The 16631-nt window shown below is 43.9% G+C and overlaps 1 protein-coding gene across 4 annotated transcripts in view; it reads left to right on the top strand.

The window, feature by feature from the left end:
- The window catches only part of agap1 (ArfGAP with GTPase domain, ankyrin repeat and PH domain 1), a 642020-nt gene that overhangs the window by 405124 nt on the left and 220265 nt on the right, over positions 1–16631 (top strand). The gene's annotated exons all lie outside the window — the stretch shown is intronic.

Genomic DNA, 16631 nt, shown 5'->3' with positions numbered 1-16631 from the left:
CCCTGACCCTGCCCCACCCCCCCACCCCCCTGCAGTGAGATCAGCGCCGGGCTCGAGAACGGAGGTTCCCGAGTTCAATTTAGTGACAGACCGCTCCCGTGCCGGGTTGATGTCGATCCAGTGACTCCCGTACCTTCCCTGCTGGGTTGATGTCGAGCTCGCAACTCGACCTCGTAAAAAAAACCAGTCACCTCCAGTTTAAATTCCCATGCGGAATATTGTGGAGGATCAAATACCCAAACCCAGCACAGGCCCCACTTGTGCCATTCAGCCTGTCTCAGTGCGGCAGTCCTTAGGACCCAGCAGACCTCGGGAGCCAGTGGAACTTGGGACCCGCCGCCCGCAGTGTTTCTGTTCCATTGACGGGATGCGATCACGATTGAAAATAAAGTAGAAATAATGAAGTATTTGGAAAGAGGTGAAACACCATCAGTCATTGGAAAAGCGTTAGGCTACAGTCGGTCAACGATCAGAACAATTTTAAAGGATAATGGATAAAGTGAGAATAATGGAGCATATGAAAGGCCCTGCCCCGATGAAAGCTACAATTATTACTAAGCAATGCAGTGGTTTAATTATTGGAATATATATGTTTCTTAAGTGTTTTATCCACATAGAAAGGTAAAATATATACTATATACTCAGACAAATGTTTGACTAACTGACGCTAAATAATACCAGATGTACATGTTCCGACTTATGGACAAATCCGACTTAAAGACGGACTCAGGAACGGAACTTGTACGTAACCCGGGGACTGGGGTCTGAGTCTATAGACGCTCAAAGCAGCTGCGCAGGTTGACTGTGGTTAAGAAAGCATTGGCTTTCTTATGTGCATTGGCCTTCAATCGTGGGATTGAGTTTAGGAGCCAAGAGGTAATGTTGCAGCTATATAGGACCCTGGTCAGACCCCACTTGGAGTACTGTGCTCAGTTCTGGTCGCCTCACTACAGGAAGGATGTGGAAACCATAGAAAGGGTGCAGAGGAGATTTACAAGGATGTTGCCTGGATTGGGAGCATGCCTTATGAGAATAGGTTGAGTGAACTCGGCCTTTTTTCCTTGGAGCGATGGGGGATGAGAGGTGACCCGATAGAGGTGTATAAGATGATGAGAGGCATTGATAGTGTGGATAGTCAGAGGCTTTTTCCCAGGGCTGAAATGGCTAGCATGAGAGGACATAGTTTTAAGGTGCCTGGAAACAGGTACAGAGGAGATGTCAGGGGTAAGTTTTTTACACAGAGAGTGGTGAGTGCATGGAGTGGGCTGCCGGTGATGGTGGTGGAGGCGGATAGGATAGGGTCTTTTAAGAGACTCCTGGACAGGTACGTGGAGCTCAGAAAAATGGAGGGCTATGAGTAACCCTAGGTAATTTCTAAGGTAAGGACATGTTTGGCACAGCTTTGTGGGCTGAAAGGCCTGTATTGTGCTGTAGGTTTTCTATGTTTCTTTGTGGCTTGAAGGGCCAGAGGACCTACTCCACATTGTATCACTAAATAAATAAATGTAAGCTCTGCAGAAAAGACCATTTTGGGTGAAGTTGAATATTTTCCCTATTGTGCTCTCACTGCCGATTTAATCATTATAATTAAAAATTGCAATAACCAGTGACACCAATGAGCTAATTCCTTAGCAGCTATTTACGCTACTGGCTGCTCTGTCTAATGTTTAAATTTTTGTTTTACGGAAATGAAGCATGATTAAAGTAAACCTGGGGGGCGATTGTCAAAATGATGTCTCCATCTGGAGCAATTTCCAAATTAAAAAATGTACAATGAATTCCTTGTGTGAACGATTTGAAGCATTGTCTGTATCCCTCTGCACTGCTGGTGTTTATGACGATCAGAAACAGGCTAAGATGCTCACTGTGCTCTACCTCCATTCCTGGAATATGCAGGCTTTACTTTTGTTTCTGGTAAGAAGCATGTGTTATCATTTTGAAAACTTCCAAATAGATGTAGCTACTTTGTATTTTTGCATGCCTCTTTCTTCCTGAACTTTAAACCTTTTCTCTCAAAAGAATTATGTAGAATTAAAATTTTAAACACAGGAATGGTGCCTGGTCTTTAAAGCCTTTCTGCTGTTCTGTTGAGCTAGGGCAGTCGGCGTTTTGGTGTGTTACAGCGAGGAATGATGTGCTTTCGGTCAGAGGTCCCCAAGGGGAAACATGTTCTCCCTGTTAGAACAAAGAAGGAGACGTAGAAAAGTTGAGCAAGTCTACTGGTCTTTTTGAATGGGCTTGATTTTCAGCAAACTTTTTTTTTGCAAATTGTGAAGCCTTAACCCAAAATTAGGTGGGTTATGCTTCCTTCTCTTCCGCGGGATGGCTGGATTCAGCTGGTAGCCTGTTCAAGTAGATGCTCAGAGAAATGTCTGTGAATAGAATTGAGCAGGTCATGCAATTTTGTGCTTTCCTCAGATTTTTATATGTTTTGGATATTTTGCTCTTTTGATTATGTACACGTCAAATGTGAAATATAGTCCATCAAAAACTAATCTGGAGGCTCTGCTTTTGGGCTTTGGTAGCTGCTGTAAGTTGTGCAAGACACAGCTGATTGTTACATTAGGCTAAGCTGCAAATTAAATGAACCATGTCTTATTTAGATTTAACCAGCTTCAAAACTGTCTGCCCCCACCCCCAGGCCTGTTTACAGCGTTTTATGCCTTTAAAATTAGTGCTGCTTCACTCTGGCTGTGGGCTCTGTCTGTTGTGTCTTTGAACTCCAGAAGCAACAAGGTCCTGGACATTCTTGGCAGTGTGGCAGCTTGTTTTGTGTCCATTCAACTGTTGGCCCTGACAGTAACAAAAAAGTGTGGGTGTGGGGGTGGTGGTTGGGTTGGGAACCAGGGGTGGATGCAGATTGGTCCCATTCATTCTGTGAAACAACTGTTTTGCTTGCAGTAGTTACATTTTTTGCAGCCCTTTTTCTCTAGACTTTCTTTGCCTTCTGGCTATTGTAATTTGCGGCTGTGTTTTTGTATATCTTATTATAGGGCAAAGAAACAGGCCCTTTGACCCCTCACATCCATACAAACTATCATGCTTATCTATGATAATCCACTGCCTGCATTAATTCCATATCCTTCTATACTTGTCCAGATACCTCTTAAGTCTTGTTACTATACCTGCCTCATTCTGTGAACAATTTATCCCTCATATCCCCCTTAAAGCTCCCATTCATCTTAAATCTGTGCCCAACTAGTCTTTGACACCCCTACCACAGGAAACAGATTTTGGTTATTATCCTATCTCTACCTCTCATAATTTGTATCATTCTTCCTTTGCTCAAGGGAAAACAGACCCAACCTATCCAAATTCTCCTGATTTATAGCCTTCACATTTCATTAGTGAGTGAATTTGTGGTGACATCGGTCCACAGGAAGTTAACCACGCTTGTGGAAGGGATCATCCAATCTGAAACACCTACCTGCATGATTCCGTGCACCACTGCTCCGAAGCTGCTGACTGCCTGCCCATTTGTTTTCCTCTTTGCACCATGCCTTGGATGGAATGAGCTCCTTGCTGCCTGTAGCGGAACAGTAACAAGGCTCTGAACAACTGTTGAGAGGGATGTCTGCCCAAAACAAGAAGTGGGTTAGGATAAGAAACAGTTTCTTTTGAACGACTCCTGTAAACGAGGGTACCTTTCATGGCTAAGAGCTTTACAAGCAGTGGGGTACTTTTGGAAGCATAATCACTTCTCAAATGGGGAGATCTCATGGATTTGTTTTACCCGACAAAATGCCCATAATAGCAACGTATAATCACTGGATTATTTGTTTCATGCGCTGAGGTTTAAATATTGGTCAGGGTTGGAACCCCTGCCCCCACAGCAGACCTCCTCCTAAATAGAATCCTGAGATTTTTTTTTCCCATTGACCTGAGAGGGTAGCTGTATTAGGAAGTTTAACCCTACCTATCCCTTCATCATAGAGCAGTATCTTTAGTGCTGTGGAATTCCCAGTGTCATGTTACCAAAACTACAGAGAGGCATTTGAACACATCTACATCAGAAGGTAACTTCTGCCACCTTCAACGAGATCCCACTACCAAGCACATCTTTCCCTCCCCCCCCCCGCCTTTCTGCTTTCCGCAGGGATCGCTCCCTACTCGACTCCCTTGTCCATTCGTTCCCCCCCATCCCTTCCCACCGATCTTCCTGCTGGCACTTATCCTCGTAAGCGGAACAAGTGCTACATCTGCCCTTACACTTCCTCCCTCATCACCATTCAGGGCCCCAGACAGTCCTTCCAGGTGAGGCGACACTTCACCTGTGAGTCAGCTGGTGTGGTATACTGCATCCAGTGCTCCCGGTGTGGCCTTTTATATATTGGTGAGACCCGACGCAGACTGGGAGACTTCCGCTGAACACCTATGCTCTGTCCGCCGGAGAAAGCAGGATCTCCCAGTGGCCACACGTTTTAATTCCACATCCCATTCCCATTCTGATATGTCTATCCATGGCCTCCTCTACTGTCAAGATGAAGCCACACTCAGGTTGGAGGAACAACACCTTATTAACCGGCTGGGTAGCCTCCAACCTGATGGCATGAACATTGACTTCTCTAACTTCAGTTAATGCCCCTCCTCCCCTTCTTACCCCATTCCTGATATATTTAGTTTTTTTTCTCTCTCTCTGCCCATCACCCTGCCTGTTCTCCATCTCCCTCTGGTGCTCCCCTTCCCCTTTCTTTCTCCCTAGTCCTCCCGTCCCATGATCCTTTCCCTTCTCTAACTCTGTATCCCTTTTGCCAGTCACCTTTCTGGCTCTCAGCTTCACCCCACCCCCTCCAGTCTTCTATAATTGCGCATTTTTCCCTTCCCCTCCTACTTTCAAATCTCTTACTATTTTTCCTTTCGGTTAGTCCTGACGAAGGGTCTCGGCCTGAAACGTCGTCAGTGCTTCTCCCTATAGATGCTGCCTGGCCTGCTGTGTTCCACCAGCATTTTGTGTGTGTTACATCAGGTTCTTCTCCCTCTCCCCTCTCCACTCCCTCTCTGCCCACTCCCCCCCCTGAATCCCCTCCTTCTCTAAACTTCCCCTTCCCCCCTCCCCCTCTTCCTCTGAACCCTCCTCCCCCAGTCCTCCCCTTCCCCCCCTCCCCCCCCCTCTATGGACATTAACCTAAGGTATCTTCCACACTGCCAGGAATTCTGACATTAGCTTTGTCCAGTGTCTTCAAGTTTTATCTTTCAAAGTGTATCACTTCAGGTTTTCCACACTGAGCTCCATCTGCCACTTCTCCATCCAACTCTGCATCCTGTCTTTATCCCATTGTAATCTATCCACATAGGTTCTACACTATCCAGCTCTCCTCTAAATTTTGTGTCATCTGCAAACCTACTAGCCCACCCCTCCATTTTCTCATCCAAGTCACTTATAAAAGTCACAAAAAGCAGGGGATCCCTGAAGAGATAGATCCCTGTGGAACACCACTTATCACGGACCTCAAGACAGAATACACTCCATCTACTACCATCCTCTGAATTCTCTGAACAAGCAAATTCTGATTCCACGCAGCCAAGTTTCCATGGATCCAATGCCTCATGAATTTTTAGATGATCCTGCCATGAGGAAATCTTATCAAACACCCTACTAAAATCCACCTTACTACTTCCACTACTCTGCTTTAAATACTCAATAAGGCTTGTGAGGAACATGTCCCTCAGAAAGCCATGCTAACTATCCCTAAAAAGTAGTTTTCTCCAAACATTTATAAATCCTGTCCCTAAAAATCCTCTCCAGAAGTTTGCCCACCACTGGGGTAAGACTAGATGTTGCTGCCTAATAGCATCATAATTAGCCCCCCACCAATGAAATTCTTTCCCGGACCATAAACTCCTGTCCTTGTCCAAGGCTATGCTAACGATCAGAGAGTTGTGGCCACTGTCTCCAAGATGCTCACTCACTGAGAGTTATGTCATTACCTTGTACTAGACCCAGTATGGCCTGTTCTTTAGTCAGCCTGTCCACATGTTGTGTCAGGAATCCTTCTGGACACACCTAACAAATTCTGCCCCTTCTAAATCTCTTGCACTAAAGAAATGCCAATCAATATTAGAGATGTTGAAGCCATTATGTTTACACCTTTATTCTTGCACCTTTCCAAGATCTGCCTGCTAATCTGCCCCTCAGTGCTATTGGGGTGGGGGACTCTATAAAATACTCCCAATAGAGAGACTTCTACCACATTGACTCAGTAGATGATTGCTACACAACTTCCTCTCTTTCTGCAACTGTGATACCAACCCTGATTAGCAATGCCACCCCAACCTCTTTTACCTCCTCACTTTCCTTTTTGACATATCTAAACCCTGAAACATCCAGCGGCCATTCCTTCCCTTGTAACAGCCAAATTCTGTAATGGCCACAATGTCTTAGTTCTATGTACTGATCCATGTTCGATGTTCATCACCCTGATTCCTGATAATTCTCACATCAAAATCATTTCAACTCATCCAACTGGCTGCACTTATCCCCTATCCACTGCTTATCCTTCCTCAACATTGTATCTACCTTTACAGTCACTAAATGCTCCATCATCTGACTTATCATTGTGGTTCCCATCCTCTGCCAAATTAGTTTAAATCCTCGCCAACAATTCCAGCAACCCTGCCCATAAGAACATTGGTCCCTTGCCAGTTCAGATATGACCTGTCCCATCTTTATAGGTCTTACCTTCCCAAGAAGAGATCTCAATGATCCACAAATCTGAAACCCTGCCCCCTTCACCAGTTCCTCAACCACACACTTATCTGCCAAATCATCATATTCTTACTCTCACTGGTGTGTGGCACGGAGATTACTACCCTGGAGGTCCTGCTGTTGAGATTTCGACCTAACTCCCCATGTTTTCTCTTCAGGATCACCTCCCTTTCCCTGCCTGTGTTGTTGGTACCAATATGTACTAAGATTTAAGGCTGCTCACTCTCGTCCTTAAGAATGTTGTGGACCTGATCAGAAATGCCCCTGATCCTGGTACCTGGGAGGCAATATACCATACAGATGTCTCTTTCATGTCCACAGTATCTCCTATCTGTTCCCCTAACTTTTGAATCTCCTATCACTACCACTTCTTCCACTTCCTCTCTGAGCTACAGAGCTAGGGTCAGTACCAGAGACTTGGTCACTGTGGCGTTCCCTTAAAAAGTCTTCCTTCCCCAACAGTATCCAATGAGTTATGCCTGTAATCGAGGGGAATGGCCACAGGGTACCCTGTACTATCCGCCTGTTCCCTTTCCTTCACCTGACATTCACCTGCCTCTTGCAACTCAGGCGTGGCTGCCTCCCTGTAGCTTCTGTGTATCAACTGTTCAGTCTCCTGAATGAGCAGAACTCCAGCTCCAGCTCCCAAACCCAATCTGTAAAGGGCTGCAGCCAGATGTACTTCTTGCAGGTGCAGACATATGAAATACTGGAGGTCTTCCTGACTTCCTACATCTTGCAAGAGTAGCGCACCACTTCCCTCAGAATCATAATGTTAGGGAGAATGTCCAGCAATAATATTTTTATCTCCTGCTCCTGATCCACTTGTGAAGGCTCCTGATCCGTTGACATGGCCGGGTCTTGTGTACTTGCTCCTAACTTCCAAAAACATAACTACAAACTTACCTTTTGCAATCTCCCACTGAGAAATCACAGCCTTGATTGAGCAGAAACTGAAAGCTTTAAAACACCAAAACTTTCAAAAACAGTTGCAATCAGTGAAAGCACTTAAAGAAATATTAAGTTAAAATATTCTACAGGATAGGCAACAGGATAGACAAAGGAGAATCGGTTGATGTTGGACTTTCAGAAGGCCTTTAACAAGGTGCCACACATGAAACTGCATAACAAGCTACAAGCCCATAATATTACAAGAAAGATTCTAGCATGGATAAAGCAATGGCTAAATGGCAGGAGAGAAAGAATGGGAATAAAGGGAACCTTTTCTGGTTGGCTACTGGTGTTCTACAGGGGTCTATGTTGAGACTGCTTTTTTATGTTATATGTCAATGACTTTGATGATGGAATTGAAGGCTTTGTGGCAAAGTTTGCAGACAATATGAATGTAGGTGAAGGGGCAAGTAGAGAGGCTACTGAAGAACTTAGATTGGGAGAACGGGCAAAGAAATAGCAGATGGAATATAGTGTCGGAAAGTGTATGGTCATGTGCTTTTGTAAAAAAAAATGAAAAGGTTGACTATTTTCTAAATGGAGAGAAAATACAAAAAAAACTGAGATGCAAAGGGATTTGGGAGTGCTTGTACAGGATTCCCTAAAGGTTAATTTGCAGGTTGATTCTGTGGTGAGGAAGGCAGATGCAATTTTAATTTTCATTTCAATAGGACTTCTCGTTAGGTCGCATCTGGAATTTCCAGTTGGCGGACGATTTCCGTCCACGCCGCTCTGACGTATTGGGAAATCATGTACTCGGCAGGTTACAGCAGTGGTTTGCCTTTCCCTTCTGCCGGGTGAGTTTAAAGAGATCACCACCTCTTGCGGTGGATGACCAGGACGTCTAAGTGCCTTGTCGTGCTCTTAGCGCTCCACCAACGCCTACTGGCCTGCCTTCTTGACTGTTGGACCATTAATGGGTCTCCTCTGCTCAATCTGCCGGGGCCAGACTTCACACACTGGGATAGGCGGATCCCCTACCTCACTGAGGGTCAAAGACCCATCAGTTACCCTCACCTGGTTTGGCCCGTCTGCCAAGACGGTTTACTGGGGTGTGACCATTGTGCGTGTTACAGCTACTTGGAGCCACAGGTGAGAGCTGAGTGCCAGGTGGGGACCAAAGGTGGACGAGCTGCCCTGATAAAGGGCACTGCTGGCCCCCCACCATCAGAGGTGCTACCCCTCCCTAGACACCCCATACACCCCTCAATAGGACTAGAATATGAAAACAAGGATATAATGTTGAAACTTTGTAAAGTACTGGTGAGGCGTCATCTGGAGTATTGTGAGCAATTTTGGGTCCCTTATCTAAGAAAGGATGTGCTGAAACTGTAGAGTTTCAAAGGAGATTCACAAAAATGATTCCAGGGTTGATTGGCTTGTCAGATGAAGAGCATTTGATGGCTCTGTGCCTGTATTCACTGGTAACCTCATTGTAACCAATCAAATGGTAAAAGGCCTCGGTAGAGTGGATGTGAAAAGTATGTTTTCTATGGTGGGAGAGTCTAAGACCAGAAGGGACAGCCTCAGAATAGAGGGGTGTCCTTTTAGAACGGAGATGAGGAGGAGTTTCTGTAGCCAGGGAGTGGTTAATCCTGGAATTCTTGGCCTCCACAACTGCCTGTGGCAAAGTCTTTATGTATATTTAGGGCAGATGTTGATAGATTCTTGATTGGTCAGGGTATGAAAGGATATGGGGAGAAGCCAGGAGATTGAGGCTGAGAGGAAAATTGGATCAGTCATGATGAAATGGTGGAGCAGACTAGATGGGCCAAATGGCCTACTTCTGTTCTTATATTATATGGTCTTAATTACTGACCAATTTAAATGCTTTGCATTCTAAAACAGTTTTTAAAAACTCCAAACACTAAAACGTCTTTTAAAATTTGTAAATGAAGAGTCCATTAAAGTTCCTACAATTGAGTAATTTTAATCTGCAGTCCTGCCGTCAGCGTCCATTAAAATAAACACTTACCTGAGGATCTTTCAGCTGATCTCATCTGTTTAACTGAGAGAAAGGGGTGAGTTTTCAATCTGAACAGGCGTATTCGATCTCAGTACTAGGTCAATCACAACGACTTCCCGCCCTGACTGAACTCCTCAGCTCCAGTGTCGAACCGTGGTCAGCTCACCTACCACCAGAAAGTGACAGCAACTTAAGGACCTGGGTTCCCATCTGATGCCAAATGCCAAAGTTGGTGTTCATTATGTGGGGTGACCTCTGACAGTTCTGTTGATGATCCCCTGCACATCCGCACCAATGTTTGATATAGACAGCGTAATATTTAAAGGTGAAACGAGGTAACTCTCGGAAATGCTAACCACCCTTTTGTATATTCAGCTTATATGAGAGTGAGCAAATCAACTGTTCTAGCCTCCCAATTAGTGCTTTCCCTAATTTGAGTTGTTTAATTGTTAATGACACCCCAAGGTCTACACACAATTAGATTATTAAGCATAATTTCAGTTACCAGACAATTAAGGAAGCTGGAGCAGGAGATAAAAATATTATTGATGAATATTTTGCCTTACATTAGGGAAATCGCAAACTGAGATTACAGGGGAAAATACATTGTTTGAAAATGCATTTAGGAATAGGACTCCCAGCTGTTCGGTTTTGGACTAGATAGACAGGTTTCTGAATGAGTTGTCAGTATTTTCTAAATATGCCAGCAGGACATAAGAAGATTCGCCACAGCCATATCTCTCAGGGGCACAGATAGTAGAGTCGCTGCTCACAGCTCCAGTGACACAGGTTCAGTCTTGACATTGCTAATGTCTGTGTGGACTTTGCACATTGCCGCCACAGCTCTAAGTGTCTCCAAGATGGCAGGCTAATTGGCTGCTGTAAATTGCAATGAGTGATAGATTGTGAGGGGAGTTGATGGCAGTGTGGGAGAACAAAATAGGATTAATATAAAGTGGGTGTTGGTTGGTTCGAACTATATGTCTCTTTGACTCCTTGCTTGTTTCCTGATATAGAACTGTTGGTGAAAGAAGAATGAAAGTATGTAGCATGGCTTGCTTTATAGCATCCTCTGGTTTGTGTGTGAGTGGGTTATGGGTTCAAGCCCATCTCCAGAGATTTGAGCCTGTATTCTAGCCTGACATTTGGACTCAGACTGACGGAGGCATTTTTCTTAGATTTCAAGGCAGTTCCCACAGGGGACACATCTAAATGTTGAACTGGTGCATTTTTTCCAGTGTTCAGGAAAATGTTTAATCACCAAAACCAGCATAATCCGGGCAGGGATGTGGCTATCTCTTGTTCTTTCAAAAGTAGAACAAAGATGTGCCCACAACACAGAGCTGAAGGATGATGACAAGATGGTTGCTTTGCTTGTATATTTATGCAATATCCAGCCATGAAGTTTCTCTAAAGTGTGGACAAATCTGCCCCCATTGGGCAGTAAGGGATGTACCAGGTCAACAAACTTGACCACAGTACATGCAAAATCATATGCTTTCAGCTCCAATCATCTTAGCCAGAGGAAACACCCGCCCAATTAGAGCCCATAGCAATTTAGTATGTTGCAACAAGATCATTTCTCTTTTAAACTCTAGAGTGCCAAAAAAATAGAAGTAGCTGTAGGAATCAGAAAACTCAGAAATTGGAAAAATTGGTTTCCTTCATCAGCTGGGCCCAGGCAGCAGCAAATGCAAAAGTGCTGCTTCCAATTTAAAGGTTTCAATGATGCTGAGAGGATGGATGAAGCATTGTCAGCATCTTCTCCCAAGCCAAACATCCCCTGCATCAAATCTTCAATTACACTTGTTCAGCTCTGAAGTACATCCCCATACGAGATCGCTTAAGACAGAGCTGAGCTCCACTGTGCCAAGAAATCACTGATGGGCGGAGGCAACATTTGAGGATGTTAACAACACACTAGATGCCGGAGGAAGACAGCATCTTTGGAGGGAAATGGACAGTCAGTGCCTTGGGCTGAGACCCTTCAACCTGAAACTGCCTGATCTGCAGAGTTTCTCCAATGCCCTGTGTGTTGCTGCAGATTGTAGCATCTGCAATTGTGTATATCTGATGTTTCTATTGATGTGTGGGAATCTCTGACCTCTGTGACTATTCTGTACAAAAATGGAATGTTCAGGAGAGCCTTGAGTCTGAGGAATACACAAGCCCAGCATAAAACTCACTTCCTCCCAAACTATTCAGTCTCCTGTAGCACAGTCAGCTGCTCCCATATTGCTGGCATCATCCACTTGAGAGCCTGTGACACGGGAATGGAAACAAGTCCTCAGTCCTCTATCCTGAAGGATAGTCTGAGGAAAAGATTGCATCATTCATAACTCCAGAAAGGCTAGAGCGATCTTTTGAAATAAATGTGGGACACTGCATATAATGTGGGACAAACTGTGACCAATTTATGCGAGGAAGGTCCTTTTAACATCTACCTGCTGATTTATTCCCCTCCATAGACGCTGCTTGATCTGCTGATTTCCTCCAGCACTTTGTGAATATTGTCAAGATTTTTTGCATCTGCAGAATCTCAGACAACATCACCTGAAAATTTCCCCTTTTTTGCTTTCCCTCGTACCCCATCTTTGCTCCTCCTCCTTCCCTTTCTTTTCCAATCTGAAATCCTATCAGATTTTTTCTTCTTTGGCTCTTCACTTTTTCCACCTATCACCTCCCAGCTTCTTACTTCATCACTCACCCACTTTCCCCCTCTTCTGGTCTTCTTGCCAGCTTGTACTTATTCCCCTCTCCCACCTTCTTATTCTGGCTTCTGCCCCCTTCCTTTCCAGTTCTGATTAAGGGAAATGGCCCAAAACCTTGACTGTTTATTTCCCTGCTGACCTGCTGAGTTCTCCAGCATTTTGTGTGTTGCTCAAGATGTCCAGCTTCTGCAGATTCTCGTGTGTTTATGGCCAACCGGGTTGTGTTAGTGATGTTAGTTAAAGGTTGAATGGGCATGGCAGATTGATACAGTGAAACCTCTTAATTGTGGGGTGATCTGGAATAGAGAAAAATGTTCAATCCCCACCCCCACCACCCAAAAAAAGCATCTAGGAAGGGAAAAATACATTTCATGTGTATTGAGATTATGAAGTCCTGAAGCCATGGTACTATAAATTGTTCTGGTCATAAAGCCATACAGCACAGGGAACACCATTCAGCTCATTGTATCCATACAAAGGATGTATGCACACATCACCTGAGATCTGAACCAGGCCACTGACATCGGACATGAAATTTATTGTCTTGATTCAGCAGTGCAGACATGAAACTATGATAAATTGCAATATAGGTAGTGCAAAAAACAGGATAATGAGATAGTGTTTATGGATGCAAGAAGTGGTTCCTGAATCATTGAGTGTGTTTTCTTCTTCGGACTTCTGTACCTCCTTCCCAAGGGCAGTAACAAAAAGAAAGAATGTTACGGATGGTGAGGGTCCTTGATAATGGAAGCTGCCTTTTTGAGGCACTGCATCCTTGATGGTGGGGATGGGGCCTGTAATGGAAATGGCTGAGTCTACAACCCTGTGCAGCTTGTGATTCTGTGCATTGAGCTTCCAACCAGCCAGAATGCATGTCATTAGGAGTCTTGGTGACATACCAGATCTTCTCAAACTCCTAACACAGTAGAGCTGCTGAGATGCCATCTTTGTGATGGGCTCAGGACATCCTAGAAACTTAAAACTGTTCACCCTTTCCACCATTCACCCCACACAAGGACTGCTACATGTCCACCCGACTGCCCTTTCCTGGACTGTAATCAAGACCTGATCTTACTGACAGAGAGTGTGAGAGGGTGTTGTGACACCATTCAGTCAGCTGATCTATCCACTCCACATTGCCATCTGAGATTTTATCAACAGCAGTTGTGTCAGCCACGAATTAATGAATGGCATTTGTGTTGCACTTAGCCACACAGTCTTAAGTATAGAGGGAGTACAGCAGTGTGTTACGCATGCAACCTTAAGGTGTTTTTGTGTTGATTGTCAGCAAGAGAAGATGTTGTTTCTGATCCACACTGTCTGTGGTCTTTCGATAAGCAAGTCAAGGATTCAATTGCAGAGGGAAGTATAGATGCCCAGCTTTAGAAGCTTGTTGATTAATACTGAGCGATGATGGTATTGAACGCCAAGCTGTAATCAATCAACAGCAGCCTGATGTGTGTTTTGCTGTGTTAGTGCAACACTGTTGCAGCTCAGGACATCTTGAGTTCAGAGTTCAGTTCCGGCCCCATCTGTAAGGAGTTTTTATGTTCTTTCTGTGACCGCATGGGAGTCCTCTGGGTGCCGCATCTTCCTCCCACAGTCCAAAGAAATACTGGTTAGTAGGTTGATTGATCATTGTAAATTGTCCTGTAATTAGGTTGGGGTTAAGTAGGGGGATTGCTGAGCAACGAGGCTCATTAGACTGGAAGGGCCTGTTCCATGGTGTATCTCTAAATAAAGTGGAGAGCCAGTGAGACTGCATCCACTATAGATCTATTGTGGGAGTAGGCGAATTGCAGTGGGTCGTGATCCTTACTCAGGCAGGAGTTAACTCGAGCCATGACCAACCTCTCAAAGCATTTTCTCACAGTAGATTATGACTGCTACCGGGAGATAGTCATTGACACAACTCCAGAGCCTGCCTCTGCACTCAGGCGTACTCAGAAGATCTGACACTAAGGGTGAAGAAAAGTTTGGCAGTTTTTCCCAGTATTTCTGTTTACCACCATCAGAATCACTGGCAAAGTGATAATTCTGCCATTTATTTTTCTGTTGGTTGACTGTAACAATTTGTCTGTTATTCATAAATACACAAGGAATACACAAGGTCCTTCAGCTTGTGGAATGCTCTGACCAGGAAATACTTCTATTGAAACTCTTACATATTTTTTTAAACTCCAGTTTACTGGGAATGTTCCCTCTAATGTTGTGTTGGGCTCTGCAGTATGAGGCATTTTCGATCTGTTTCAACAGCTACTATCATATGCATCTTCCAAACTGATGTGCACCAACAGTTCCTATGCCAGGGGAAAGCCCTTCTGTGTTCCTTCAACATGCTTGATATTCTGTTCAATATACAAAATTGTCAAGACCAATCTTTGCTAATTTTTTTGTTCAAAGCTCTGTGCAGTGGGTTTGTAGCACTTAGATCCCCAGGTATTCAGATAGCATCCCAAACTTTGACAACGTGTTATGTAAATTCGGTTTAAGGTCCCTGTGTCAGAGACAGAAAGGTAAAAGACAAAATGAAAGCTGACTCCCTCCGAGTCTGTGAAGACTTTATGAAGCTTCAGATGAACCTGTGAAATATCTTGGTCTATCAATCACCATTTGTGAGAAACTTTCTGTTAAAAAAAAACCCCTGCAGCTTTTCTAAATTGATTGTGATCCCCATTCGGTAGTTTCTGTTGTAAATGTGTAAACAAATCTGACACTTAGTGTTTGTGTGTTTATAGTTTCACACAGAAAAAGGCATATACAAATCTGCTTATTCTGCTTAACACTGGACTGCTGAGATAAGACTTAGCTACATTTAAATATAACAAAGTCACAGTTTCTGTTTTACTCAAAAGATACAGCTGAAACAGCCCCACGCCTTCCCCCTTCGGTGTTCTGGAGACGCAAGGGATCGCTGATGCTGGAATCTAGAGCAAAAGACAAACTGAGGAAATCAGCTGGGGTAGCATTTATGGAGACAAACGGTTAATTTGACATCTCAGTTCAAGAGGAGTGCTGATGCAGAATCTCGCTCCCAAACACCAACAAGTGTTTTTCCTTTACAGGATTTGCTTGACCTGCAGAGTTCTTCCAGGAGTTAGTTTTTTGCTCCCTTGTTACTCATTCTATTTGAGGCATATTGCCGCTGTTGTTGGTATGCTGATGGACAATGTTGGCCTGCAGTTTTAATTCCTAGGTTAGGGGAGGTTGAGTTAGCATGGTAGTATCTCAAAGTAAGTCAGGGCGTATCACCATTTCCAGTTCTTTCTACTACTTTAAATGTTTTATAATCACAACTTTGATTAAAAACAGACTTTCACTTATGGCATATGTAGAGGTTTTGGAAACAAATCCCCTTAGCTAATCCACATTTGAATGAAACATGCCTTTCCCCTTGAAAGTAACATAGCAACTCTCCCTTATGTTCAACATTAAATACTTTACCCCCCCCCCATTAATTACATGGGAGTGCTCCATTTTAAGTCAATAGTGCTTTGTGTTTTTTTTTCCTCAAAAACTTTCCGTAAAATGGTAGTGTCGATTAACAAGAGACACAGCTGTAAAGTGGCGGGAGGTTATTCTGGAGAAATCTGTATTGGTGCAGCAACTGTCTTGAGAGTCGTGGTTTTGTGACAGAATCGTGGATCGTGAGCAGGTTTCCCTCACTGCACCTCATTTCCATCTGGGGCATCAATTAACATGTTTGTTGAGGCTAATTGAATGAAACTTAATCATAGTTCTTAATTGCTTGACTATGTGAAAAGAAATCACATTAATGCAGCTAATTAAGTGGATGGCAATAGATGCAACATAATTAGGAGTCAAATGTAAAAACAAGCGACAGTGTAGGAGCAAAGAGGGTGGATTTCTGCACCCGGTTACCTCATTTATTGATGCTCTCCAAGCAGAACAATGGCCCAGAGGCTCTCACAGTTATGTTTTTAGGTATGATGAACACCAATAAATGCAAATAAGTTTGCAATTACTATTTTCAAGCTGTTAAGGGGCAGAGGTTTGCAAGGACCACACTTGTGGAGACTTACATCGAGTAGTCTCCAGTGACTTGTTAAGAGTTGTTTGAGTACTTTGGTTTGAATTGCCCTTGTGTCCTGTTAAGATCTTTCTGTTCTGATCAGTATTGAAACACAAATGACACAACTGATTGCAGAGACAGCATTTGCACATGAAAACCAGGGGAGAAGGCGTCAGTTTGGGATACTGCCTTGTTTATAATAATTGGGGCTTGATGTTGACAAATAACGCTGCCAGTATCTAGGCAGCTTGAGCAGGATAAGAT

This window comes from Hemitrygon akajei, chromosome 5 (assembly GCF_048418815.1).
Source record: "Hemitrygon akajei chromosome 5, sHemAka1.3, whole genome shotgun sequence".
Classification (NCBI taxonomy): domain Eukaryota; kingdom Metazoa; phylum Chordata; class Chondrichthyes; order Myliobatiformes; family Dasyatidae; genus Hemitrygon; species Hemitrygon akajei.
Note: the sequence above shows the minus strand (reverse complement) of the source record. Positions and strands in the feature narration are given on the sequence as shown.